The sequence below is a fragment of the Balearica regulorum genome, chromosome 2 (assembly GCF_011004875.1).
Source record: "Balearica regulorum gibbericeps isolate bBalReg1 chromosome 2, bBalReg1.pri, whole genome shotgun sequence".
Taxonomy (NCBI): Eukaryota; Metazoa; Chordata; class Aves; order Gruiformes; family Gruidae; genus Balearica; species Balearica regulorum.
Window position 1 is genome coordinate 109,677,337 of NC_046185.1, and position 25,892 is coordinate 109,703,228.

General features: G+C 41.4%; 1 long non-coding RNA gene across 1 annotated transcript; it reads left to right on the forward strand.

Annotated features, from left to right (window-relative positions):
• The first annotated feature begins 1,432 nt into the window (after positions 1–1,432).
• LOC142600493 (uncharacterized) lies at positions 1,433–24,714 on the forward strand. The gene is made up of 3 exons (XR_012833999.1): positions 1,433–1,772; positions 19,678–19,707; positions 22,267–24,714. It is a non-coding gene; the product is annotated as an uncharacterized LOC142600493 (long non-coding RNA).
• The last annotated feature ends 1,178 nt before the right edge of the window (positions 24,715–25,892 follow it).

Genomic DNA, 25,892 nt, shown 5'->3' on the forward strand with positions numbered 1-25,892 from the left:
AGATTTTACTGTTAGGAAGGATGTAAGTCTGCAGTGTACACACCTTCATGCTTGTCACTTCACTGTAGTTCCTTCTGGCAGGGGCAGCTTGCAAATGCTCCTTGCAAAGCAGAAGTGGCAGCCCGTCCGCGGAAGGATGATCTCCCTGAGCTATGGTTTATTTATAGTTTATGGTATTTTACAAGATTTGCTTTCAGCTTACAGAAAATGTGGCACACAAATGATAGGAGGTTTGTTATAATTGACACAAGTGTCTGCAGAGCTATTTCAATATTGTGGATTCCCAGCCTTCTCTGTGGTTTCCCAAGTTTTCCATTTCCTTCAGCTTAGATAACAGCATGAATCTGACAGTTTGTGTATTGAGTAGTTTGCTTTTGGAGGCACATGCAATGGATAATTCTGCTGCTGCGTTGGTGTTCCACTCTCCAAAGTGTTTGAAAGCACCCTCCTATGCAAGTGTACAAAGGCAATGGGAACAACCCAACTGATATATATAAAAGTACCCTATGTTCTTGTGTATGGCATGGAAATCTTTTTGAAATTTAAAGTTTTATGGTACATTTGGCCTTTAACAATGGCAGTGATTTAATGTTCTGTTGAAAGGCAGTTACTGATGTGGAGTGTCCAGGTACCTAGAAACACCCTCTGGCTCTTTATTACTGAGCAACACAATTATTTTTAGTTAAGAAAAGGCTTCTTGTGCAGCTTCTCAGTCTGGTGTTTCTTGCTGGAGATGCTATTCCTAGAGAGAGAGCTCCAGGAACACAGCCTTTAAATATTGATGACAATGACAAGCTGTACCATTCTCTGAACAGAGCCATGCAGAGGTGAAATGGCAACATAAAAATACATTAAGCATCTTCTTAGAGCTCCTGGCTGCTCTGCTCTGGCGCACTGTGGGGTTAGGCTAGCTCACTGCCCATGTTCAGCTGTAAATATTAAGCGTGCTAACGTCGCTGCCACGCAAGGCAAACTGGAAGGGCTGCAGATGGGCTAACACAGGTGGCCCTCCAGCCCCTCACACCTTCACCTCCACTGCCAGGATGTTGTGGCAGAAGGGGAGAGGCTGCTCTGGCTCCCAGGGCAGGGGGTGAGGGGGCCCTGAGTCCCTCGGACACTTGGGACCAGAATCTTCCCGGGGGGGCTTCCCCCCCAAACACCCACCCGGCCCCGTGGCTTGGGAGAGGCATCCCTCTCGCTGTGGCCTTTGGAGGGCCTGGAGGCACGGCTGCCCTGGTACGCACACACACGCGCACTCCCGCGCACACACATGGACACTCACACGCATATACACACGCACTCGCACACATGCATGCGCATGCAGAGGCACACGCAGGCATGGCACACTCACCCGCACACACACGCACACGTGCACACACACTCACAGATGCACACTTCCTGCGCATACACCCCCACCCCTCCCCCGGCAGCCACCTCCCCAGCGCAGCCCTCCACGCAGCCCACCCCCCGCCCGCCCTGCCCGGCCTGGCCGCGGGGCCGCCCCCGCCAGCGCTGGGAGCACCCCGGGGGCGGGGGAGCTGCTCGCCTCCGCGCCCGCCCCCGCCGCCGCCGCCGCCCGGGGCTGGACGCCGAGGCATGAAGAGGAGCCTCCTCGGTGGGGGCGCTGAGGTGGCTCTGGGTCCTGCGCGGTTGCGGACCGGCCGCCCCATGCGGGCTCCGTCCCCCGCGGCCTCCCGCCGCCGCTGCCGCCCGCGCCGGGATGGAGACGCCCGGCTGCCGCCGGCGGCAGCTCCCCGTCCTGCTGCTGTGGGGTAAGTGGCGGGGAGCTGGCCGGGGGCGTCCCGGCAGCGTGGGGACAGGCTCGCCGCTACCGCCCCGGGACACCAGCGGCCGCCTCGCGGGGGGCGGCGGGGACCGGCCGAGCATCCTCCCGGCGTGTGCCCGGCCCCCACGGGCAGCGGTTTCTGCCGGGGCGTGGGAGTGCAGTTCGGGGAGGTGCGAGCTTCTTCCCCCCCGCTTTGCAAGAGCATCCCTTGGGAAGGGGGATTTTCTTCGGGGGTCTCTTGCGGAGGCCGCCCGGCGAGCAGGCAGGCAGGGCCTTGCGGGTGGGTCTGGCCGCGCCGCGGGGGGTTGCGGGGGGCTGCTTTGCCTCCGGCGCTCTCCGTCCCGAGCAGAGCGGCGGCTTCGCGGCAGGAGCGTTTCGGCAGCGCGGGCCGGGCTGCGGGGCCGGGATCAGCATCTGCGCCGCTGGTCCCGTCCGGCATCCCGCCGGCAGGGGAGCCCCGAAACGCGGCACGGGGCGCGCAGCTCCCCGGGAAAAACCATCTCACCAACTTCTAGTATTAGTCTGGCTTTCCGTCTCGGATCCCAAATCTGACTCTGGGGAGGCAGGTTTGGCCGGTGGGTATTCCTGCTGCAGGCGGAGGGGCTAATTCCCGTTAGAGTGGTCGAGTTACAAACAAGCAGTTGTAGAAGTGCAGATATCCTTCACGTCTTTCATTTAATGTAAGAGTCACTCTACTGCTATAAAAACTATGGGTTTTTTTCCTGCTCAGGTAACTTGCTTTAGGAGTCCCAGATTTAATATGTTGCAGTCAGGTCAAAAGTTGCTGGTAGAAGTCAGTTCTGATTTTCTTCACTCAACAGTAAACGCAGAGATGCAGTTAATTCCCCTCGAGTCACAGATAGGGGAAAAGAAAATCAGGCCTTGTACGTTTAGAAGGTTTATCTGAGGACTTTATAACTTTGTTTGCTAACTTTATGCCCCTTCCAAAGTACAAAGCTGGTAAACACTGGACATCTTTCTATGAAAAGACCCACAAATAAATGGATAGTTGTATTGACAGTGTTCAGTAGCATTGTCTTCATCTGGTCTGTCAGAAGAATGACATGTCAAATGCATACATTTTCTGATTCTCTTTGGCTTGAGGACTGCTGAAATCTTATTTGATCACTCAATGTTTTTGTTATTTCCCAGCTGAAAAGGAATAAAAAAATGGCCAACACCTGTCTTGACATGTGAAGGATTTATGCGGTCTTGAACTTTGGGAACCAAACAGTAATCTTTTTGTATGGGGAGTCATCCTGATGTTACTGACTTTTACAAAGCAAAATTTTTCACTGGAGATTTATTTTCAGAGAATATTTATTTTTAGAGTGGAGTGAGGGACAATGTCCCCATAGCTCAGAAAGCTACAGAAAGACATTTTTTGCTAGAGACACAGGTAAATCAATTGTGCTAGACATTTTTGACTGTGCTAGTTGCTTTCTTACTAGAATAACACCAAAAAATGATTTTAAGGTTATCTGTTAACTGATAGTGCATTACTTTTTATTGGAATTTGAAAGTATAGGTATAATCAAGGACTAATGTAATCAGACTGATTTTGTAGTATAAAAGCCCTGAAAGTTTTATGATGTGAAATTGAGGTTTTTAATAAGGAAAGCCTTAAGTGGTAAAAACTAAAGTTCTTTTTTGTGTAATACAAACACACTTTTAATAACGGTTATTTTGGGAGGATTTTTGCTTTAATTGAATGTGCTTTCCTCCCTCTGATTAACCAGAGCTCTGTGACCTCTGTCGTTAAGGTAAAACTCTTGCCAGGGTAAGTCCGTGTTAGCTCTCACTGAATTCAGCGTGAAGCCTGGCTGGGTGGGGACCGGGACTGTACTTCTGTAACCTCAGACCACTGCTTTCTGCATATCTTTCTGCCTAGGGCTCTTGAAACATTATCACTATGTAGAACCATCTGCTGTGTTGTCCCTCCTTAGTGAGGATGGAAAAAAAGGCAGTGTGTTTGCTTGCTGGAAGCTCAGTGATTATAAGAGAAGTTGGATTTGCTCTGGGTGTGTGGCTGTGTGTATTGGGGCAGAAGGAATGTGTGAAATGAGGTACCTGGTACATGGGCACATCATTGGTACTGTTTCCCCTGTGAAGTGCTGATAACATCCAGAATGGGGTGAGATGCAGAGCTGGAAACGCCAGCTGTCAGGTGAAATTCTCTGTACTTTGCTTAGCAGCGCTGTAGGTACTTAGATATCTACTTACTGCAGGATCTAAGTGCCTCGGAAGGAATGATGTATTTACCATAATATCAGATTCTTTTATTCCACTTCTATGTATGGAAACTGAGGCAAGGAGAAACTTAAGGGCTTGACCAAGATTTTTAACAGACTAAGTAGGTTTTTTACACAAGTCTTCGTTTCGGCATCCCTGTCCAAACATTTCCTCCTTCATCCTTTACATAATGCCTACCTTTCTGTGGTACTGTTTGTATATGAGTTGAAAGATTCTACCAGAGTAAAGCTGGATATTTTTTTAAAATCTGGAGGAATCTTTCTCCGTATATGTATGTATACCCGTAGAGAGAGTTGGTGGGATTCTTCTCTGGAACAGTTTTCCTATGCAGATTTCAAAGACCGTCTCTAGTTGTTTGCATTTCATAATCCTGTTTCACAGTAGTTAGTGAAGCTTAGCATTTTGGCCAGAGGTGAACAACTGGACAGTTGGAAATCTGGGAACAGAGCCTGGCTCCAGGCTCTTGTTCTTACTTTCTATTTTAAAGACCATTCCTCATCCTGCAAACAATAATGAAAAAGCTGGGTATTAAAGTCCGAATTCTGTAAGGTCCTGAGCTCCCCTTGCACGGAACACAGTGTCCGTAACGCCTGGCGGGTTTGGACTGTAATGAGGAAAAAAAAACAAACGGGAAACAATTTTATTAGGTTAAAGTTTGAAAACCAAATAAAGTTTTTTCATATTTTCTTATGAATGTATCATGCTGTTCTGCAGCTGCAAAGGGTGGAACTAAGAAAGGGAAAACAGTTGTGGGAATCCTGAATTTAATAGACCCAGGTGGGTGCACGTGTAAAAGAAACAAACCTTTGCAAAGCAGAATATCTGATTTTGAGACAGACCAAAGAGTTTTAACAAAAACGCTTCTCTACCAAAACGATGCTTCATTTTCTGAAGACACAGTTCTCAACACCAGGCTAACAAGAAGACAGTCAGCAGACCCCATCAGCATCCATCCTGAAAGCACAGCGTTGAGTGTAAATGCAATCCTCTGTTCCAACTTGCTGTTGGATCCAGACGTCCTTCCCACCCTTTTTGTGTCTCCTGATTCCTTTTTCGGGAAGCTGTTGCCCTTTTCCTGAGGTCTGCAGGGACAACAGGAGACAGGTTCATACTACGCGCACTTGACAGGGCGAACGACAGTATTTTCTGTCCGAGTTCAGTTGTCTGTGGTGACTGCAAGTGGACTGCAGGTGGTAGCACAGAGCATCAAATGCCATCTCCAGCTGACTTGGTCCCAGCACCCGGGAGGAATGGTGCTCCGTGTTTGAAGGTAACTCCAAATTGAAGGTGGGAAGGAAGAAAATGGGCTTTCCGAACCTGATTTACACCAATGAGATCTGATCCTGGAAACCATTTAGCTAGTAATCTCTTAAGTTAGTAAGATTTTCCTACCTACACAGTGGTTAGATTTTTAAATACCTTTGAGGTCAGAGGCCTTAGCTTTTAGGTTTGTTTTAGCCAAACCTGCAAGGCAAACTGTCAGAGGCTGTGAACTGAAGCTAGAAATATATACTGAGATCTACAAGTACTGTATAGATACATGCAAACCATGAAATTTTGAGGAAAAGGTCTTGAGCACGACTGGGTGGGCTCAAGGGGAACTCTAGGAGGTTTTGCCCATTAAGTTGTATTTAAACATTGCAGCACGGGTGGTTTTTGTACAGTTTGTTGTTTCAGTTTCTCGCACCTCTCTACTGATAACAGAGATGATTCATGGCTTGGATTGGAGGCAAATGAATGAAATTCCAGGTTCTTCTACCAAGGAAATAGAATGAGGAGGTCTTTACAAAACAACATTTCCTACCAATCTCTGTCTTTGCTATTGAAATTAGTGCTTGAGAGAGAGTTATGAAGAAAGCAAACTGTGTTTTCATTTAGGGCTCGTAAAGAGATTAATTTTCACAAACATAATGAACCCCGGTTTAATTCACACCTTTTTATTTTGGTGAAAGCTGTCACATGAACCATCTTATTTCAGCATAGAAGTGTAGAAGTGTATTATTTCATGTTTTATGAAAACAATCTGTGCTTTTTTCTAAAATAAGGGTCTCTTCACAGCCAGACTTGCATTGAGATACACTGGAAAATATAAATGAAAAAAAAAAGACATTATTTTAATTAATTAATTAAATTAATTAATTAATAAATAGAACAACCCAAGAAGCTGCCTGAAGCACTTTTGGGTTATTTGGGAGGAAGATGTGCAGGTATGAACAAAGAGAGGAGTAGGAAAGCAGAATAGGAGAAAGTTGCCTTTTCCACAAGTTTTTAGGCTTGATCTCGGTTGATATGCTAGCTTCCCTGAAACCAGTCTGAAAAGAGCAGGCAACTTTGTTTCTCTCTCTAGGCTTTAAAAGGAAATGTGTTGGTGCTGTTAGAAATGGTCTAAAGGCTAGAGAGGGTCACAGCCTTCATCTTGAGAGCAGCTTGATGTGACCTACCATATCGGCTTGAACAAGGGGCATGTCTGCCTAACAGCTGGTGGCCTCAATTTATCCCCTGGAATACAGAATTTTGTCTGTGTGAAGCCAGATTTATGGCTTTCTGCAGGTGGGATGTCACTTGCTTCACCTATGGTCCAAGCCAGGGAGATTCATCTGCAGAGGACAATGTGATAGGCACTGCTGGGGCCCTAGCGCAGCACTGGGCTGACAAAAGCACATCTTGTTCACATCTAAGCAGATTAAGCTGAGTAAGCAAAGGACTATGCAGAGGCACCGCACCCTACAGTAAAGCATCTGTCTTATTACTTTCACACCCTAATAAATGTGACTAATTTGCCCTTATTTTGGAGAGCATGATTTGGGGAAAAAGTCAGCGGGTGATGTGAGAGGAAATACTGTAATTGACGTTGGTCAGTGATGACTGTCACTTCTATGGGAATTCAGAGTTTTGCTTCCAAATGTTAGAACTGATGGTTTTGTTTTGTATCCCTTTGTGTGCAGAGAGATTGAATGCTAAAGACTCTAATCTTTAGAAAATATTCTTGCATTTTTCTTGTCTCAAAATACATAGTTCATGATTTGACAGGGTGTGCTACTCTCTGTCTGCATGGCCCTCCGGCCTTCGGTAGAAAGGAAAAGAGAATTCACAGCCATAGGGTATTGTGAAGAGACTGGGAGATACTGGTACAGAAATAGCATCTTGTAGAAGTCATTCAGGTGCTCATCAAAAGGACACAAAGTCCAGGTTTCTTCCAAGACTTAAGCTCTTGGTCTTTATCTTTGGTCTGTAGTGCTCTCTTGCTCACCCTCTGCACACAGAAGAGTATCTTCAAGGCTGTGAGGAAGGTGTCCTCCTGATGTGGTGGTGCAAAGCCCACAGAGCGCTTTCAGTCTGAAAGAGAGTCTGAAGAGACTCGGCTGTCTCTGGGGTACCTGGACACGTTCCGCAGCTTTGGAATGGAGGGGGCCCTTTGCTTGAAGGGTATATCAGCCTTGGCATTGGAGCTTTGCTGCCTGGTAGCCACATGGGTCTGTGGAAAGATTTTCTTCACATTTGTTTTTGGTGAATTGCTGCAAGTGTTACGCTGTCCTTCCGCACCCTTTGAGTTCATGAGCTATTCCAGCTTTACTCCTCAAGGACCTCCATGTATCAAGAACATAACTTGTCCAATTTAATATTAGAAGAGATTTCTTTAAATGTACACCTAACTATGATACAGCGTTAAGCTTATGTGTTCAAGTGAAATACAAAAAATAAATTTGACTTTCAATTTGGAGACAGTCAAAACGAATATTTCCATAAAAACATTGATTGTCATACAGTATGTGTGAAATCTCCTCTATTCCTATTTTATTTTTAAAAAAGCAGATCAATATATAGTTTTGTTATAAACTAAATACATACTTCAAAATAACTCAAAGTTAGAACTTACTGCATCATATTAAAAAAATCATGGAAATCTCCTTCCTTATTTTTGACTAGTGAACCTAGGCTGGATTTGCATTCCGGCAAGCCAACCTTTGGTGTTAGTTGATGTTGCTGCTGAACATATTTCCAGGGGTGCATTTGGGGTGGAAAGTGTTCTGCCGTAAAATACTTAGTGATGCACAAAGAAGTAGAGGTAGTGTTGCTGGAATAACAATTGGTCCAGTTTCTCTTTAACTAGCTCTAGTGTAAATCAGAAACACAAAGAAAGTCAGAGCAGTGTGAAGAAGAGGTCAAAGCAAAATTAAGCTCCTCAAAATATTTGTATTTGCATGTCTTTCTGCATTTTAGGATTTTGGAAAGAAATGTTAATGCTCTTTTCTTCTGTTTAATTAATTATTTTTAATAATGGGAAAAAAAATCTCCCTCTGTGTAGTAATGTATCATTTTAAACCTGGTATTGTCAGTGAATTTTAAATAAAGTAGGTTCAAACTCCTCTTTTTCTTACCTTTCTGGTAGGGTAGTATAGAACAGATAGAATATGCATTACAACACTGTAAGGATGTTTGATCGTATACTGGTCTGCTGAAGATTTTGGCTGTTGCATGCTGAGTATGCCTTAGACATATTTGGGTTTTCTTTTCCTCCCAGCTACTTCATACTTTATCATGCAATGAAATATAAAAAAACCTTGTCAAAGAAATAGAAAGTGTTGGCAGAAATAATAAAAAATAAACATCTCCTGTAGGAAGTGGGGAATTCTCCATCACTTGCAATCTCGAAATCTACACTGAAAATGTTTATGAAGAATATCCTGTCATTTGAGTAGATGTTATTGGTTTGGTGCAGAAATTATTGGAAGCCTTTGTTTACCTTGTGTTACAAAAGGGGTAGATCTGGATGGTATGAGGGATTCCTTCTGGCCTTGGAGTGTATCACTCCACAGCATTTTAAAATAAAGATGACTGTAAGTTTGTGAGGAAAACAATTGTTGAGACGTTTGCAAAATGAGAGGGAGGGAAGTCCTCATTCTTCCCTAGTCCCTTTTCTACTGATTTCTTGTATGACTCTCAAATCCTCAGGGGGTTTTCCTCAGACTTCAGGCTGAAAAAAAATGTTCACCCCAGTATGGGAGCAAAACTACGGAAGATTTCAGCCCAAGAAGAGACTGTGAAAGCAGTCAGGTTTAGATGAACTGTTTTGCAGCTTCACTGATGGTTTTTGAGTTAAACAAACGCCTATGTTCTATAGATCAATAGAGAATAACCAATATTGGTCAGGTTATGTTTACACTTGCTTTTTAGTTCATGGTTTTTTGGGTTGAAGGATCGGAATACGCAGGGAAGTGACTGGAGGTGTATTGAGTGCTCTTTTCTTTAAGCCAGGGTGAGTTAAAGCACATCACTTACTCCTCAGGGCATCAGTAAAGAGTTATAAAAAGGCTCCCATAGCAATGCAGGGAGGTTGGTTTTATGCAAAACTAAGCAGCCAGCTCTAATGCCACTAATTAAATTCCTGGTTACAAAAGAGAAGTGTTAGCTGAGAAGACAGTCACACAATAATAGAGTTAACTCTGATGGGGTTTTTTTGAGTAGTGGGACATAATTTTTTTTGCAGTTAGCTTTACGCAGATGCTTATTTGTGTAACCCCCGAAAGGTGCTTTCGCTTTATTCTTCAGTTATTTAAGACATTTTTATTATTTATAGGGTGAAAGCTTGAGAAAAAGATTCTGCAAAGGTTTAGATAGTGACCACAATAGCGTGGCTGTGCTGCAGGGGATTCAGGGATATGCATCAACCGTTCCAGAGCTCAAACATGTGCAGATCTGAAGATCTTAGGAACCCGCTCTTCAGGGTTGGTCATGTTCACTGTTTCAACCTGGCTCCACAAATAGCGATGAATGATTTCTTCTGCGCTCCATAGCAATTCTCTTAGCTCAAGAAGAAATATGATGTAACATTTTTCTGTACAGTTTGCTTTTTTTGGTTTTCCATGCTCGTTAACTGGCATATTCCTAGCACAGTCTTCATTTTCCTGTGTAAATGTAAGCACTGCTGATCTGCTGTTGCTGAAATGTGTTTTTGTCTTGGGTTGGTTGAGAAAACAAGATCAGACATACTACCCTCTTTAAATTTTCTTAATAAAATACTGACATGAAAGAAAAACAGGACAGAAATTATTAATGACTGAAGAAAACTTCGATTTAAAGGTTTTACTGTCTTTTTACTTTATGTATACCTTTGTTACTGTAGGTTTTTTTATGGAACACTTACTAGAAAATGATTTGTTTCTATTAGGAGTAATTGTAATCAACTTCCAGTACGGTGTTAGTTAATTTATGAAGACTGTAGATTGTAGAAAGAAGAAAGAGAAGTTTAAACCTTTCACTGTCATATCCTCTTACTCCTTTAGTGGCACATGCTATTTGAAAAAGAGAGCAAAAGAACTGTGTTAAGAAACGAAATGAAAATACAGAAAGTGCAAACTGAGAAGCTCTGGGTTCTGCACGAGCAGCCAGACGTGCCTTGCCTTGAGAGGGGATGCCTGGGAATTTGTGCTCCTCTGGGGTTCAGTTCTGCTCCTCACATCCACTGAGAGTAATGATTTACTCCAGGGTTAGCCTAAGTAATTTCCTCTGCCAGTCTGCTGCTGTGCAAGGTTTCCTGTGTGGATATCCATCCAGGGAAAATTATGGTGTGCAGGGATCATGCTGTGCTGGCAAGGATTTGTTTTCAGTGTTTTTTCCTCGGAGCAAGTATGCTATTGTGCAGAGCCACGCACATCTACTATGAGCAGGTACATATATAGCAGTATAAGGAGACATGTGAAGCTCTGAGATTTTGTTAGTGTTTTATTGCTCTTGTGAGTTCTTCATGGCAGTATGTCATTTAAAATATTCTGTGGTCATGTAGTTGAGTATCCAGAGCTCTGGAACACTAGTAGGCGAGCTGGACTACTGAAGAAAAAAACCCCCACATTTAAATGGTCAGACCGAATTATTATTTCATGGTAGATGTAAGGTTCACTGAAAGTGTGACTCCACTGAAATTATGCTAATGTAATGACTTGACATGGTATGTAATGGCATTAGGAGTCTGTGAGAGGAGTACACGTAGCATCAAGAGAAGGTGGATGTGCAGGGTGGGGTTTTTGCTGTCTGGTCAGAAAAGGAAAAAAAAACATTTTCCCAGGCCTTCTGTGATGGCAGTATCTTGATTTAAAAGTTCTGCCTGTCAAGGGAAGAAGAAACTTTTAATGTCTTCAAGTATCCCATAGTTTTAAACACTTCCTCAGGAGGGAGTGTGCTGTGACCCTTATCTGTGAAACCTTCACAGGTCATTTCCCCTTCCCAAAGTTATTTAAAAAAAAAAAAAAAAAAAAAAAAGTTGTTTGGCTTCTCTTTCAGGCTACTCCACAGGAGCAGATTAGAGTCCTTATTTGCCTTGAGGGACTGGTTTTTTACACTCATTCACAGGTGGATAGGTATAAAGACAGTATAGTGCTGACCTTATGTTTCCTTATTACAGGGAAACCTTATGTCATATCACATTTTCTTTTCTGTTTCCCTGCCTTTTCGAATAATGACGGGCAGCTGGGTTACAATAATGAACACTCATTAGATCAAATATGTGCTTTCAGGTGATCAGATGGTACAGTGTCAGACTGAGGTCCTGGGTGTGGATGACCAACTTCGGTGGCGATCACAGTTCACATGCAGACTGAGGGTGTGTGTCTCTACACAGTAATTGGAAGCTGTCTGACCCTTTGGGGGGAATAAATCTGAACTATGCTGCCTCATTTGTTGAACTACCTTTCCTATGACTTACACAGCAGTCACGTTTCACAGTTATCTTTTAGGCAGAGAGAGAGATGGTCATGTTCTTCAGTTACTTTGATAACATTTTCTGAGAAGGAGGTAGTGATGAGACAGAGGTCCTGGCACAGGACCACTACTGGGGTTACACTGTACTCAGCGTGATGCTGGTTCCTGCTTATGACCTTAGACAAATTTCTTACTAGTTCTGTCATTATTTCTGTAGTTGATGTAAAATGGAGACCACAGTAGCGGTACATCACTAGGCTATAATGAACCTGAAGAAGTGCAGATGCTTAGGGGGTGAAAAAAAGATGTTCATCTCCTCTTGCTAGAAGCGTATTTATCTGTAATCATAAATTACTAAGAGCTATGTTCTGTTGGTTTAGAGATTATACATCTGTGTGACAATCACTGTATCCCAAGACCCAGAAGACCAGGTAGAAGTTAGATGACAACGAGGAGCATGAAGCCTTTGGAAGGCCTGTAGATACATCCCGAATAACAATCTTTCCCAAAGATCCTGGGGAAAATGCACAGAAGTGAATTCAACCAGAAATGGTTTGAGTTTGTTAGGAAGGCTGTTCTGCTTGTCTTTGCTAGCTGTAGGCTGTAGTACCTCCTGAGTAGCTTAATCCTCTGGAACTCTCTTCCTGCCACCTTAAATCAGATTGTGGTCCCTGCATTGTTATTATCATCTTTAAACAGTTGCTAGTGCCACAAATTTCTTTCTGTGTTACACAGCTCTCTAGATAACTTCTTGAACAGAGGGACAGCTCAATCCACCCTGCCAACAGGTTTACTATGCTCCTGCCTCTCCACGTGCTGAGACATGGTTTTTCTGGGCTAATTTTGAATGCAAGTGTAACGCTTTTTTCATTTGCTATATTTATTGCAAAACAGAAACAAAGGCACTCCTCTTCTTCAGTTTTACTCTCTGGAAGAATCTTGAGTTGGGATTTCTGTCAAGAAGCGCATTTGTCTGTACCACTCTTCTAAAAGAGCATGAAGAGAATTTACTCCAAGCAATTGATTCTGCTGTTGGAATAGTTAGTTCATCCAATATCTGAAAGTCAGTGGCTGTGAAAAATACTGTTTTATATTTCAGTTACACTGTGGTTCATCAAAAACATAACGGGACAGAAAAGAGGTGAAGAAAACATCATGTGGCATTTCAGGTTGAGTCATGCAACTTCTATTACAATACAGATCTTAGCATTCAGTTGAGTGCTAAGTAATCCCCTCCCGAATTATGTAATTGAATTGGTGTGGTTAATTTAAATATTTATTTGATAAATTAATAAATAACATATAGTAAATAAATATTTAAATAGAACATACTGGTTATATATTTATTTAAATAAAACATACTGGTTTCAAACAAAGTAGCAGAAAACCCATCCAACACCTCTGGAAGTAGACATAGGTGGTTCAGAAATTGTGAAGTATTATTTCTATGCTGCCAGCAGTGATTTAAGAAAGGAATTGAAAGGACAATCATTTGTATTCCTGCTCTGAAAAGTTCGCAATTGAAGTATGAGTTCAGAATAACTGTCACATTTCTTTGCAGTCACTGGAAAGCTGGGGAACTCTGAACCAACATGAGACTGAACAGTTGATGTCCTCAGTAATGTTCCCTGTTGATTTGCACTGATGAAATGAAAAGCTTAAATTGCTTCCTTTCATGCTTTTCTGCTCTGCAGGAAGAAGACTCTAATGTCCAAAATTGTTAACTGTCTGAAATTACCTTACCAATTCAAAAGCAATAATGTAATGCCTCAAACTGTGATAAAGTACAGCACTGAACTGCACTTTTAGTTTTGAATATTGCATTTCCATGGCTAATATACATCTTCCATATAGTTGACACACAAAAAAAAAAGTATTAAAAAGGATTCAGCATCAAAGCAGGGCATAATGCAAAGCTGACTTCTGTGTTACACTAGCTCTCTAGATAACTTCTTGAACATAGGGACAGATCAATCCACCCTGCCAACAGGTTTACTATGCTCCTGCCTCTCCATGTGCTGAGGCATGGTTTTTCTGGGCTAATTTTGAATGCAAGTGTAATGCTTTTTTCATTTGCTATATTTATTGCAAGCTTCTGTTTATTCCTGGCATCCTTCCTTTGTGTTGGGTTCCTGTCGTTGCCTGGCACCATGAACTTCAGTTGCCTCATTTCCTCAGCTGCATTCACTCTATGTGATGACGTTCTTGTGTCCTGTCCCTGTCTGCCCCTCCCCGTCCCGCTCCTCTTATAAAGAAAAGTGTCAAAGGAACAGTTAGTAGCTGAGAACAAAAGATGACCTTATGAGCCATATATATTGTGTCAAGGGTTATTTAAAGATAGGCAGGTGGGGCTTTAGTTTTTGTACCAATAGCATTATGTTTCCTTTCTGTACTTTTGCAACAGCCCCTAAACTTGAGATGATATGGTAATTCATGTTAGCTTTCTCTCTGAGGACAGGCCACCTGAGAGGATATGTTTTATTTTCTCTGTAAATATATGCATGCATTTCACTGTGTAGCAGGTAGAAGTATGCAGCTGGACCAGTTTTTGAATCATATTCATTAAGCCCGGCTGGAAGGGTGTGCTTTGCTGTCCGCTTGCTGATGTGCTGTCAGGACTCTCAGTGCATTAACAGTGCCCTGAACAGCTCGCTGGGCCCCCCCTCACCCCCATGTTTGGGCCTGGATCCTCCATCATGCCCTGAGCTACACCATAAGTGGTCCTGGCTTACTGGCCTTTTTTTCTGTATGTGCTCTGGACCTATGTACTGGGTCACCTTGTCTCCCATCCTGTCTCTGGCCCTATCTCCGGCTGCTGCTGTCTGCACTCCCTGGTTCATCCCCTTCCACATCGGAGCTGTCAATGGAGCCCGTTTCCCACCGTGGCTCTGTCTGCCTGGGAGGACGGTGCCAGGGTCACCCCAGCTCATCACCAGTCATCACCTATTTTTTTTTTTTTTCCTGGAGTGTGTTTCAGACTTTTCCTAGCAGAAGTTTATGCTTTGCCCATCTATATAGGAATTTCATGCTAAATTATCACTTCGTTATCTCTGTTGAGGGTTTAGCATCCTGGTGTGATTAGATGGAATAAGGATTGGGCTCAGAGAAGCAATTTGTCATGTAAAAAATAACCTGGAGCTGCAGTTTGTGTGGGTACGCAGTAGGCCTGTAAGGGCAGCAAGGCTGAGATCCTTAAGCACGGGCTGCAGCAGGGGGAGGACCAGCCAGCTCCCTATGGCACTTCAGCAAGGTGTCTTGTGTGGCTGTTGAGAAATACATTGCTTCACGCTTCCACAGCCTATCCATGTTCCTTAACAGGAAGCTATCTGTGTTAAGCCTTTTCTCTCTGAGTTGCAGTTGATACTGTGGGTATCAAGCCAAATCTGTTTCAGTAACTCAGTTTTATGTCTGGTAAGTCAAGGTATGTCGGTCAGCTCCTCAGCGGACTGAGATCGTCAAAACTCGGTTACTGCTCTTTTATACTAGCTAAGGATCAGTACCTTTTCTCCTAACAGCTGGCATAGCAAACCTTGGCTTTCAGCTGAAAGGACAGACATGGTAAGTTCTTTCACATGTTTCTTTTACTGTGGGGACCAGTTTCTGCACTCCTGGCTCTGTGGCCATATCCTAACTTGGTGTCACCTCTGCGCCTCCTGCCAGCACTGTGCTTAAGCTGGCAATACACAACTGCGTGTCCTAGTGTGGTGTAAAATTGGAAGAGATGTACCTTCATACACCTTTAAGAAACGCTTACTGTGTTTGACTAAAGCTAGGTATAGAGATTATGCAGGGGGAAAAAGTGGGTTTGATGAGATATATTTGAAGACACTGTTTTATCTTACAGTCCTGTTACTCAAAGCATAAGGGCTCAGACCTTTGTGGGAACCTTCGTGAGCTTTCCCATCAAGTTTCAGGATTGCTCAGCCTCTTCAGAGTCTGAGGTGTCTTGGCCACATACATTTGACTTGCCCCCATAGAGGGTCTCTAGAGAAGTCTTTGGAAGGCAGCCACATGATGTCTGCGTTAGCTCATCTTTCCCTTCTGTATTCATACAGACCCTAGTGAAATGAGGCTCTTGGGCTCTTAAATGCCCAGGAATACAGATAATAAAGAAACTCCACCCCAAATGTAACCAGTGTTTTTCTGCTGCAGTAGGATGCTGCTTGACATTGTGTCAGAACATAGGTGAAGTTATTTCCATGGGAGTTTCTTATGCATTTGATACCCTGAAGTGTCTGTGTATCCTGCCTGTGTAATGGTGTAACTTGGGGTTTACATAAAAGATTGGTGAATTTAACATGATCTTTAATACCACCTATGCAACAGGTAACTTTATGTAACATTTAAATACCTGAAGAAACATCGGTACACTTCTGTAAAATCAATTTGTTCAGTATTTAAAATCAGATTTATAAAAGAAATGTGGGTAATGAAATTTGATCAATATGACAAAATTATGTTAATAGAGTATTAATCTCTCTCCTGTGTTTCCAACAAATCACAGGTGCATGACTGCAGTGCAGCAGTTGCCATTTCAAACTGCGGTTTTAATTGCTTTCATGAACTGTATGTCACAGCAGTTCTTGCACAGTTATGTGCTGCTATCAATAAAACTTCAGATTCTGCAGAGAGGCAGGTGTTTGTTTAGTGCATAACTTCCCATATAGATCTGATGTCCTGACATACAGTGAAAGATTAGATGATGGTAATTGGCAGGATTGTCTTAAAAAGAGGTGTAGAAGTAGGTTCTTGACAGGAGGTTTAACTTGAGGTCATTATATGTTCTTTTTTTCTTATGAAAATTATCATTGATAAAAATATGGTTTTGAATCAGACATCACAAATTTTGAAGACTATACATAGGATTACATTGCTGTAATTGCTGGTGAAAAACTGCATACAGCAGTCAGGTAAAACAAGATTTATTGGATATCTGTATTCTGAGAAAGTATTGGAGCTGCCCAAAAATCTCACTATTCTGTCAGTAATTGCAGCATCCTGAAGAAATGTTCAGGCAAGGGAAAATAATATTCTAACATTTCCCTCTTACATACTTATGCAAGGTTTTAAAAATTATTCTTACAAACTGGAGGGACATGCAGTAGGAAGAACACACAGTAATTCATATGCTGCTTCAGATTTATGAAGTAGTTGCAATACAAAGACTTTCAGTGCTACTTTTAAGCCTCTGGGAAAAAATACCAGTGAATAATAACAGTATAGCAGAAAAATAAACATTGATAAATATTTATCCATTTCACAGAAAAACAGACGTTTATATACTTGAAATATTATAGGACAGTCACCCTCTCACATATCCCAAGTGAATTTATGTATTGTTGTGAATGCCATTCTGAATTCCCTTTTTTTTTTCAGAAGAACATCTGTTTACAAAAGGAGAGTAGAGAGTAGATCATAAGAGGCTGCAGTGAAGGTCTAGGATCACATTTTCTTTCTTTTTGATATACAAGATTTTGAAGTAGGTTGTTAATAAAAATGTGGGGTTTTTTTTCTTGGTTTTCTTATTTTCTATTCCTTTATCCTATTTTGCGCTTCTTTTCTTTTTCTTTCCAAAGGCTCTTCAAACCTATTTACCCCCATCTTTCAGTTGACGGTACTTTTCTTCACCTCTTACTCTGGCTCCAAGCTGGTTGATCCCTTCGCATCTGATTGCACTAATGCTAGGGGTGATTTACATGCTGCAACAGTGTATGGAGAAAATAAAACTTAAAGGCCATTGCTGTGGTCCATTATTAACATGATTTTACCTGCAGGCAACTGGTACAGTTAAATTGAACCTCCTTTGCCCTCCGTCAATGTTGGTTCAGGTAGGAGCGCACGGCAACTGTTTGTTTTGGGATCATGGCAACATCTTCCAACACTGTGACCCACTTTGCTTCCTCTATGTGTCTTCTAATGAGTTGTGATGGCATTGACCTTTGAAGAAATAAGCTGAACTTGCCCCTTCTTAAAAGAGCTGCTGGAGAGGTCATACTTTTTGTGTAAACTATCACGGCCAACAAGCTGTAGTCTCCTGGTTACATCTTTGTTATGAGTTGGATATCTAGGAGCAAAGAAAAGAGAGTGGTGGGCATGATAGCATGTGGTGGTCTGGATTGTTGTTTTATCCTTCTCTGAAGGTATCCGGATCTTTCGATTGAGGCTAGGTGCAAAACATGCTCTGTTACTTTGTTATGAGCAGATCAGAAAATGCAAAAAGCATATTTTCCTGTGAGCAGAGGGATTTGTGAGCACAAACCTACGAGCCTTTATTTGGTACGTGGTTTATCACAGCTTCCTTGCCTGACACTGGGATAGTCACTCAACCTCTCATCTATAAAACATGGACGTGTTGTTTTCGCTTCCTGGTTCTGTCTTGCCGTAAATCCTGTTTTATGTGCCTCACCATGGTCTTGTGAGGCTTACTGCAGCAATATCTATGAAGGATCTAGGGATCAGTGATAGGAATTGATAGAATAAGAATTGGAGGTGCAGTCTGTCATCCTCAAGGGGAGTATCTAGGGCACTTACGTACGTCTAGACTGTTTCCTTAGAATGGGTGGGTTGGGCTTCCTCAGAAAGTGTGTGCTTTTAATTTCATCTTCAGTTTTCTGCAGTCGATAAGGCACATTTTCAAGTGAGAATTAAAGAAAAACCAACCCAGGGTCTCAAGTATATTTACTAGTATAACAGCTTATAACCTGGAAAGAAAAGTGCTCTATTTGTGAAGGAGATACAGCCATCCAAGTGTATAATGGAGTTTCAGCTCTGTGCGTTTGGATGCAACAGAATTTTCTCATACATGGGTTCCTGCTCTTCACAGTTTCAGTACATTCTGGCTCATTAGTAACTAAGACAGAGATTAATGCTTTCTGGAAGAAAAGTATGTTCCTTAGAAGGATCTAAATTCTTCTCAGATGTATGTATGGAACAATTTGCAGTTAACTCAGTGGAGAGCTTGATGCATCTCAGTGAATGCACAATCTAGATCAATATGATTTGGACTGATACTCTGCTACATATATCTTGATTCATTTTACTGCAGTGATGCATAGGGTATAAATGAGGAGCAGGAGGCACCCATCTGTGTGAAATTACTAATTTCATTTCTGATGCAAGGTTTAATACTATAAATATTTGCCAGCAATTTTTTTCAGTGGGACATCAAAAATAATTGAAGCCACATCCCTCTTAGCTGTATTTGCAAAATCCTAAGTGTGGCTGGAGCTGTGTGAACACACTGGCCTTCTGTTAATTTAATCCATCTGGATGTACTGCAAATTGCTGATCACAAGACTCCTGCTGTTGGCATAGTCTGTGTTTCCATTAGGGTGCTCTTCTGACATAGTTGTGTTAGCGTAACGTCTGCGTGAGAAGCTTACAGTTTTTAAACGTAATGTTTTTCAAAATGTATGACTTCACTGTGCAAAAGGTAGATACCATGAAACACAGCATTATGTTTCTAAATGAATAGAGTATACGCTTATTTATGATTCTGTGCTTGTTTAATGTTAATAGCAAAAGGTTTATTTGTTTTTGCTCTACAATTTAGAATGTGCAGTTCACCTACATTTTGAGCAAATGTGTTTGTTAACTTCTCCAACTTCTTCACCCTCAAGAAGCTTAAAGTAAAAATTTCCCTGTCCCTAATACTTAATGTTGGCAGCTACAGGAAAGAGCGGTGTGGACAGACCCATAACAAGTCTGCATGACTCAGCCATTTAAAAGATAGATAAAAAGGAATTTTAAAACATAATATTCTCTAAATTCATTTTTCCATTCAGACACACTCTTTAATAAAACTGAAACTAATGTTCGAATGAACATTTTGAGTATTCTGTTGAAACCTAAATTATGCTCAAGTTTCCTTGTATCTGCACTAATTATTTGATATAATAGTATGGAGATAACTAACTCATCTCTCTCTTTTCCCCCCACCCCAGTTAATGGCCTAATGACGCTTGGATTTGCAGGTGAGCTTTACTTCTAAAATTCAAACTTCTATTTCTATTTTGTTAATGACAGCCATTTGAGAAGCACTTCCATCCTATCTCATTTCAGTTAGTTAACCATCATGCATTTTTTACAACTAGTCTTGTCCATTGACTGTATGAACAGAGAGTGTTGTAGTGTTTTGTAAAAGTCAGTCTCAATAGTGACGGTAAAATTGTAGAATTATTCATATTTTTGAACCCTTTTGGCCAGGGATTTAGACAGAAACTCTTGTGTAGTCAGATTGTTCCTGTCAAATGACTCTATCAGAGCTTTTTCTATAACCCTGCAAAATATTGAAGTTCTAAAGAGAGACAACCAAAAACACCAAGGTCATGGAAAATTCATTTAAGCACCCTGCTGGGAAGGGGCTGGAGTACATTGTCAGTGCACATGATGTAATGGAGGAGAAACTTGTATTCTGTTGGATTTTCAGGGTTATAAATCAAGTGATAGCTGGCTGTTTAGAATATCCTGCCAGGGAAGGCAGCTTTGCTTAACTTTTGTCAAAGCATCAATGCAGGATTTAAGTTGCCAGCTATGCAATTTTCATATCTGGTTTTGAGTTCTGCCCAGCTTTAGTGTTCCTCTGCAGATATAGCTGTGGAAAGTACAACTTACGGCTGCTGCCGCTGCCAGATGAATTGGCGAGAATGCTTAAATAGGCAGGGTCCATGCTATCGTGTTAACTTCCCAAACACAAAAGTACGCTAGCCCTGTTTTGCAACTTTTACCATTTCTATTATTAATTGTAGTTCTGATTTTTTTCTGACATGGGTAAAGGCTTAGCACCAGCTCTAAGTGCTCTGAGAATCAGACATGACGAAGGAGGTAGGGTCAGGTCCCGGTGAGTCAGCCATATGCCTGGAGAGGTCTGTGGCCTGTATGAAATAGTAGGCTTAGGGTCTCAGGGGCGGCACAGGCTGTCCAGTTAATGGACCTGCTGCTCTTGGAAAGTATGTGAAAGCAAAGTATTTCTTTGGTCAGATGCAATGGCTGTCTCTTGTTTGGCACATGGGATCACTGAGTCAGTGACTTCCCCAGCCAAGGAGTCGGCGGTGATAGCTGGAGTTAAATTGCAAGGGCTCCTGCCCGGCCTCCAACGGAGCCATCTCCTTGGTGGGCAAGACACTTTATGTGCACTTGAGCCTGTCTTACAATCACACGCCCCATTTTGAATGGAGACGTTCAAGTTTCTGATTGACGGCTGGGTCGTGATGTGAAGCCTGAAACCAGTCATCTTGACTTGGGTTTTTCTTTTTTGGACTAAATAGTAAGGAACAGTTGAGAGCGAGGGCTGCGCCTGACTTCGCATCAAGCGAAGGCTTGCACGCCTTTGACCTCCCTTCACCTGACAGTGTGTTTGGCTGTTGCTGTACAAAATTGGAACCACTGGCTCTTTTCAGCAACAATTTCCCTTTTCTATGTATAGAAAAGGACAAAGTGGTCTGTTCTTCTTGGCTTTATTATTAAAAAAAGCTGTTCCTCCAGAGTTCTCAGGAGGGTTGCCTGACACACAGGTTTGTTAGGGTTGTAGTTTTGTTCAGGTAAATCCTTTTCTCAGATTTGTGCTGCCGTAAAGAGAAGAAATCACACTGGGTTTTTTCCTGACTAATTTAATGTAGGCATTTGTATTAAATATGTTGACATACATATACTTACAGATAATTTTTAATGTTCTACAAAAGGTATGCATTTTCTATACAGAAGAATAATCAAAATAGTGGCAATTATAAAGATAAAGCAAGACATATTTAACTACTTAATCAAAATGTTTCAGCCTTATCAAAATCAAATGCTTTAGTTAGTCTGAATAGATTTTTTTTCCAGAATTTTAATTTTATAAGAAATACCAAAATACTACCTTTGTATTCCAGTGCAGGCTTGGGCTGGATGACAAAAACCTTTGACTTTTGACTCTAAATATCGTGGAGTTGCCATTACAGATTGCAAAAGATACAGGCTTACTCAAGTCACGGTTAACTCTTTCTTTGCAAGTAGCTGTAACTTCAGCATCTGATAATGGTAATAGTTTCTTTAGTGGATATAGAAAAAGCTTAATTGTGACTGTGGGAATTCAGGCCATTTAACTGATAAGATATACAAATGTTTCTGATGTTGAAGTACATTTACCGTCATATAGTTAGTTGAACGGGATGCATCTGTGTAAGCTTGAGAAGTGCTTTCTACACTGAAGTATATGATCAGTAACTCCAGTTAGCGTTTAACTAAAAATGCAAATGGGCAGTAGTAAGTTAGTATGAGTAGAAGGTAAGTAAGATTAGAAAAGTGACTAGGTAGGTTCCTCTATGCTAGGTCTAAAAGATGATCCTATATATGGTAACCTATAGTATTTTATACTGTTATGTTTTTAATAAATTTACATGAAGGTATATTTAATCTATTTTCTAAAATTCTTTAGAAAGTTGAATGTTAGGTTTACAACCATGTAAGTGGCAGGCAGAATTATGTGAAGGAGTTTGAGTAATGTACTTCTGTTTCAATGTTTGAGACTTAAGGTGCTTTCTGATTTTACCTAGGTGCACGTCAACAGACTAATCTCTGCAATGAATCTCTCATGTTAGAAAAGTTGCCTGCCTGTGGAAAATCCTTTGAAGAGATGATGAAGAAAGTGGACTCTAAAAAGTGGTGCAACCTGACAGAATTTATCACGTAAGAGTTAGTTTTGATTTTGGTAATTCTGACTTTACAATGGTGTTTGTCCTTTAAAAAAAGGATCACCTGAAATACCAAGAACACTGTAATGCCTACGTCTCTAATACACCCCTAATACATGTAAAATGTTTGTGTTCCAGATAAATTGAAATCCTCCTGTATTTGGTTGCCAGTTTCAGAGGGCTAAGCTGTAGCTCTTAAGTCCCTGCAATATGGCCACATGCTCACAGAGACCCAGCTCTTAACTCTAAGAGTGCACAAAACAGAGCACTTACTTTAATAAAAATTAACTAGTGGGCTAATCAATAGTAGCTGCTATTGATTTTACCTCACACAGTTGTGTTTATATTTAATCTATATTTCTGTGAATTTTAGGCAAATGTTACTTAAATAATTTTTTTTCCTGTGAAACCACTAAAGCAATGTGCTTTTAGCATCACACTATTCTGTTTCCTCTGTTGGTAGCAGTGCAGTTCCCTCCTCTGATTTTTCTTTTTTTTCAGTAAGAAGACGGACCATTTCCTCAGACACAGTTTCAGAAATCCACCTCTTGTGTGAAATAGTCTTGTCCAAATGTAAAATGTTTCGTTCTGTTGAAACTGCTGCAGTTTGTTTCTTTACCTGCCAAATAGCATGGAGAGAATGAGCACCACTCATTTTGTTTGGATGACTAAAATACTGCAAGACTGACAGTAGTGAGGGTGGCATTTTTATTTTCTTATCTCTATTCCTGTTCTGTCGTTGCTGGAGGTATTTAAACATCTCTGTAAAGCTGCACACTTCAAACTCTGCTCTGAAGGAAACTCACAGAGCTCGTGTAATTGGTGGCATTTTTTGGCTTTGTGGAGCATCTGCTTCTTCAGAGCAGGTCTGTTCATGCATAATGCTTGGTTTTCGGAAGCACTGAGTACCCTCTACACCAACTGAAATCAGAGGAAACTGCAGGTGTTCAGCACTTCAGAAAACAAGACTCAAGGGAATTAGCTCTGGTATGGTGCAAGCCAGCCTGAAGCAGAACATCTTCCTGGATTTGAAACTGTGCTGGTGCTGTTTTGGGGGCTGGCAGGATAGCCACAAGTTAGCTGTTACCACATCTGTCAAAGCGTCATTTAGCCCTACATACGTTCTTGTCTCGTGATCTTTGGTCTTGTCTCCTATTTAGTGTCACTTCATGTGATGCAAGATTTTGCAATCACCTTATGCAAGATTTTGACTAGCTGATCACCAATAGACACAACAGATAACAAAATGTTGGAATGCTGTGCTATGTTGCAGCAGTTCCTCATGTTTCTCTTACCGCTGACACCTGTGTTGAGTTGTCCCACCTGTTGATAATGTTTCATAATCTAACAGCATAATAACAACTTAGATGCTGTTCCTTCTTAGCACTTTTATTTGCATGCCATAGATGACTTTACAACCTCACAACCTTTTAAAAGGTAGATTATTAAAACTTATGGCATGTAAGAAGAGCAAGAGGAGGTAAGCCCTTCTTATCCAGCTGGCAGAAATTGCATTAAAATCTGACAAAGAAATGTGTGTATACAAAGGAAAAGAAAATCCTTGCAATGAAGGTACTGCTAAATTTATATAACAAATATCTGTACGTTGTGGGGCAATAATTTTAATTTTGCAACTCATCTTGGTACAAATTGTTTTACTTATTTTGAAGGAAGCACTATAATTTTGCTCCATTTGATCTTTGGTACAGTTGCATTATAATCACAAAACCGAGTTCTTTGCTAATATCTTGTTCATATTGATAAGTGTCCTCAACTCGTGGGACTACTTGCAGTAGAGAAAGGTACCTACAGGTGTCAAAATATCATAAGGTCATAGCATCATTTAGGTTGGAAAAGACCTTTAAGATCATCAATTCCAACCATTAACCTAGCACTGCCAAGTCCAACCACTAAACCATGTCCCTAAGCACCCCATCTATATACCTTTTAAATACCTCCAGGGATGGTGACTCAACCACTTCCCTGGGCAGCCTGTTCTGGTGCTTGACAACCCTTTCGGTGAAGAATTTTTTCCTAACATCCAATCTAAACCTCCCCTGGCACAACTTCAGACTGTTTCCTCTTGTCCTATTGCTTGTTACTTGCGAAAAGAGACCAACACCCACCTGGCTACAACCTCCTTTCAGGTAGTTGTAGAGAGTGATCAGGTCTCCCCTCAGCCTCCTTTTCTCCAGGCTAAACAATCACAGTTCCCTCAGCCACTCCTCATAAGACTTGTGCTCTAGACCCTTCACCAGCAAAGACTCTGCCTTTGTTAATGCAGGTGAAGAAGCAGGCTGCTTTTTGCAAGCCTTGTGCTAAAATTTCTTCAAGAGTTTAAATATCTTGGTGCAAGGTTTTTCCAAGGTTTGGAGGTGGCTGAAGTCTCTGAATTCTCCTGACTTTCACTTGGAGTTAAGAATCCACCTTGCTTTTATGCTTTCCAATTGCACTTCCCATTTGGTGTCACTTTCATTCCCTGTACAAGGAAATTCCTGCCTATCTCTGGAGATTGTTTTGTCTGAAGAAATCAGGCAGTCTGAGGCTTTGCTCATTTTCCCCATATTCAGTACCAGAAGAATTCAGCCTCTTCCAAAGAAAAATCTTTTACCTTTTAAAATAATATACAGTTTTATAAACTTCCTTCTATCACTTCTATTTCAAGTTCTAGCTTAGGAGAGAGTAGAGGCAAGAATTTGGTTTGGAATTTATTTCCTGAATCAAGTATTAATCAAGCATTATCTGTCTGATTACAAAATTATCTTAAGGGTTCATTGCACTGAAGAAACAGCACATTTACATCAACCTTTAAGAATTTTACTCTTCGGAGAACACACATTGTAATTTGACATCATGCTTTATACAAGATGCATATAGGCTAATTTCTTGCAGCTCATTGGAGGAACCCTGATGGATGGGACTGAAACACTTCTTTATTTGGAGTATTCTGAGAAATTAATGAAAAAATGGTATTTCTAGCCATAATCACTTAAAATTCCAATATTTAAACCTGTTAGTATTAGTTACCCTGATTTTACATCTAGCTTCCAGCAGTAAAAATTAGTCAACCTGGATCAGATAGTGGGTTAAAACTGTGAGCTTTGTATGAAGGAAACTATTTCTTTATACAGTAATTTCTGCACGGCGTTTTTCATTTACAGAGATCTTGCAAAATTTGTCTTTGTATCTTATATCAAAATGTAATCCTTTATGGAAATCTGCTTCTTTTCTAAACTCTTAGTTTTATGGAGGAGTTTCAGCTCTTCACGGTAAATGGTTGTCCTTGGTTATGGGATTGTAAATAGCAATTATCTGCTTTCCTTCACTGTTTGGCCAAACAGTCGTGGGAGAGATTTCAGTGACTTCAATTTGCTGTAACTTAATTATACCGTGAGATTTTCTGACAGCTCCATTAATTATTTCTTAACTTTATTCTTAACAGAGTCGTGTTCTTTCAAAAACAGCCTTTTGACTGATTTTAAACAGAT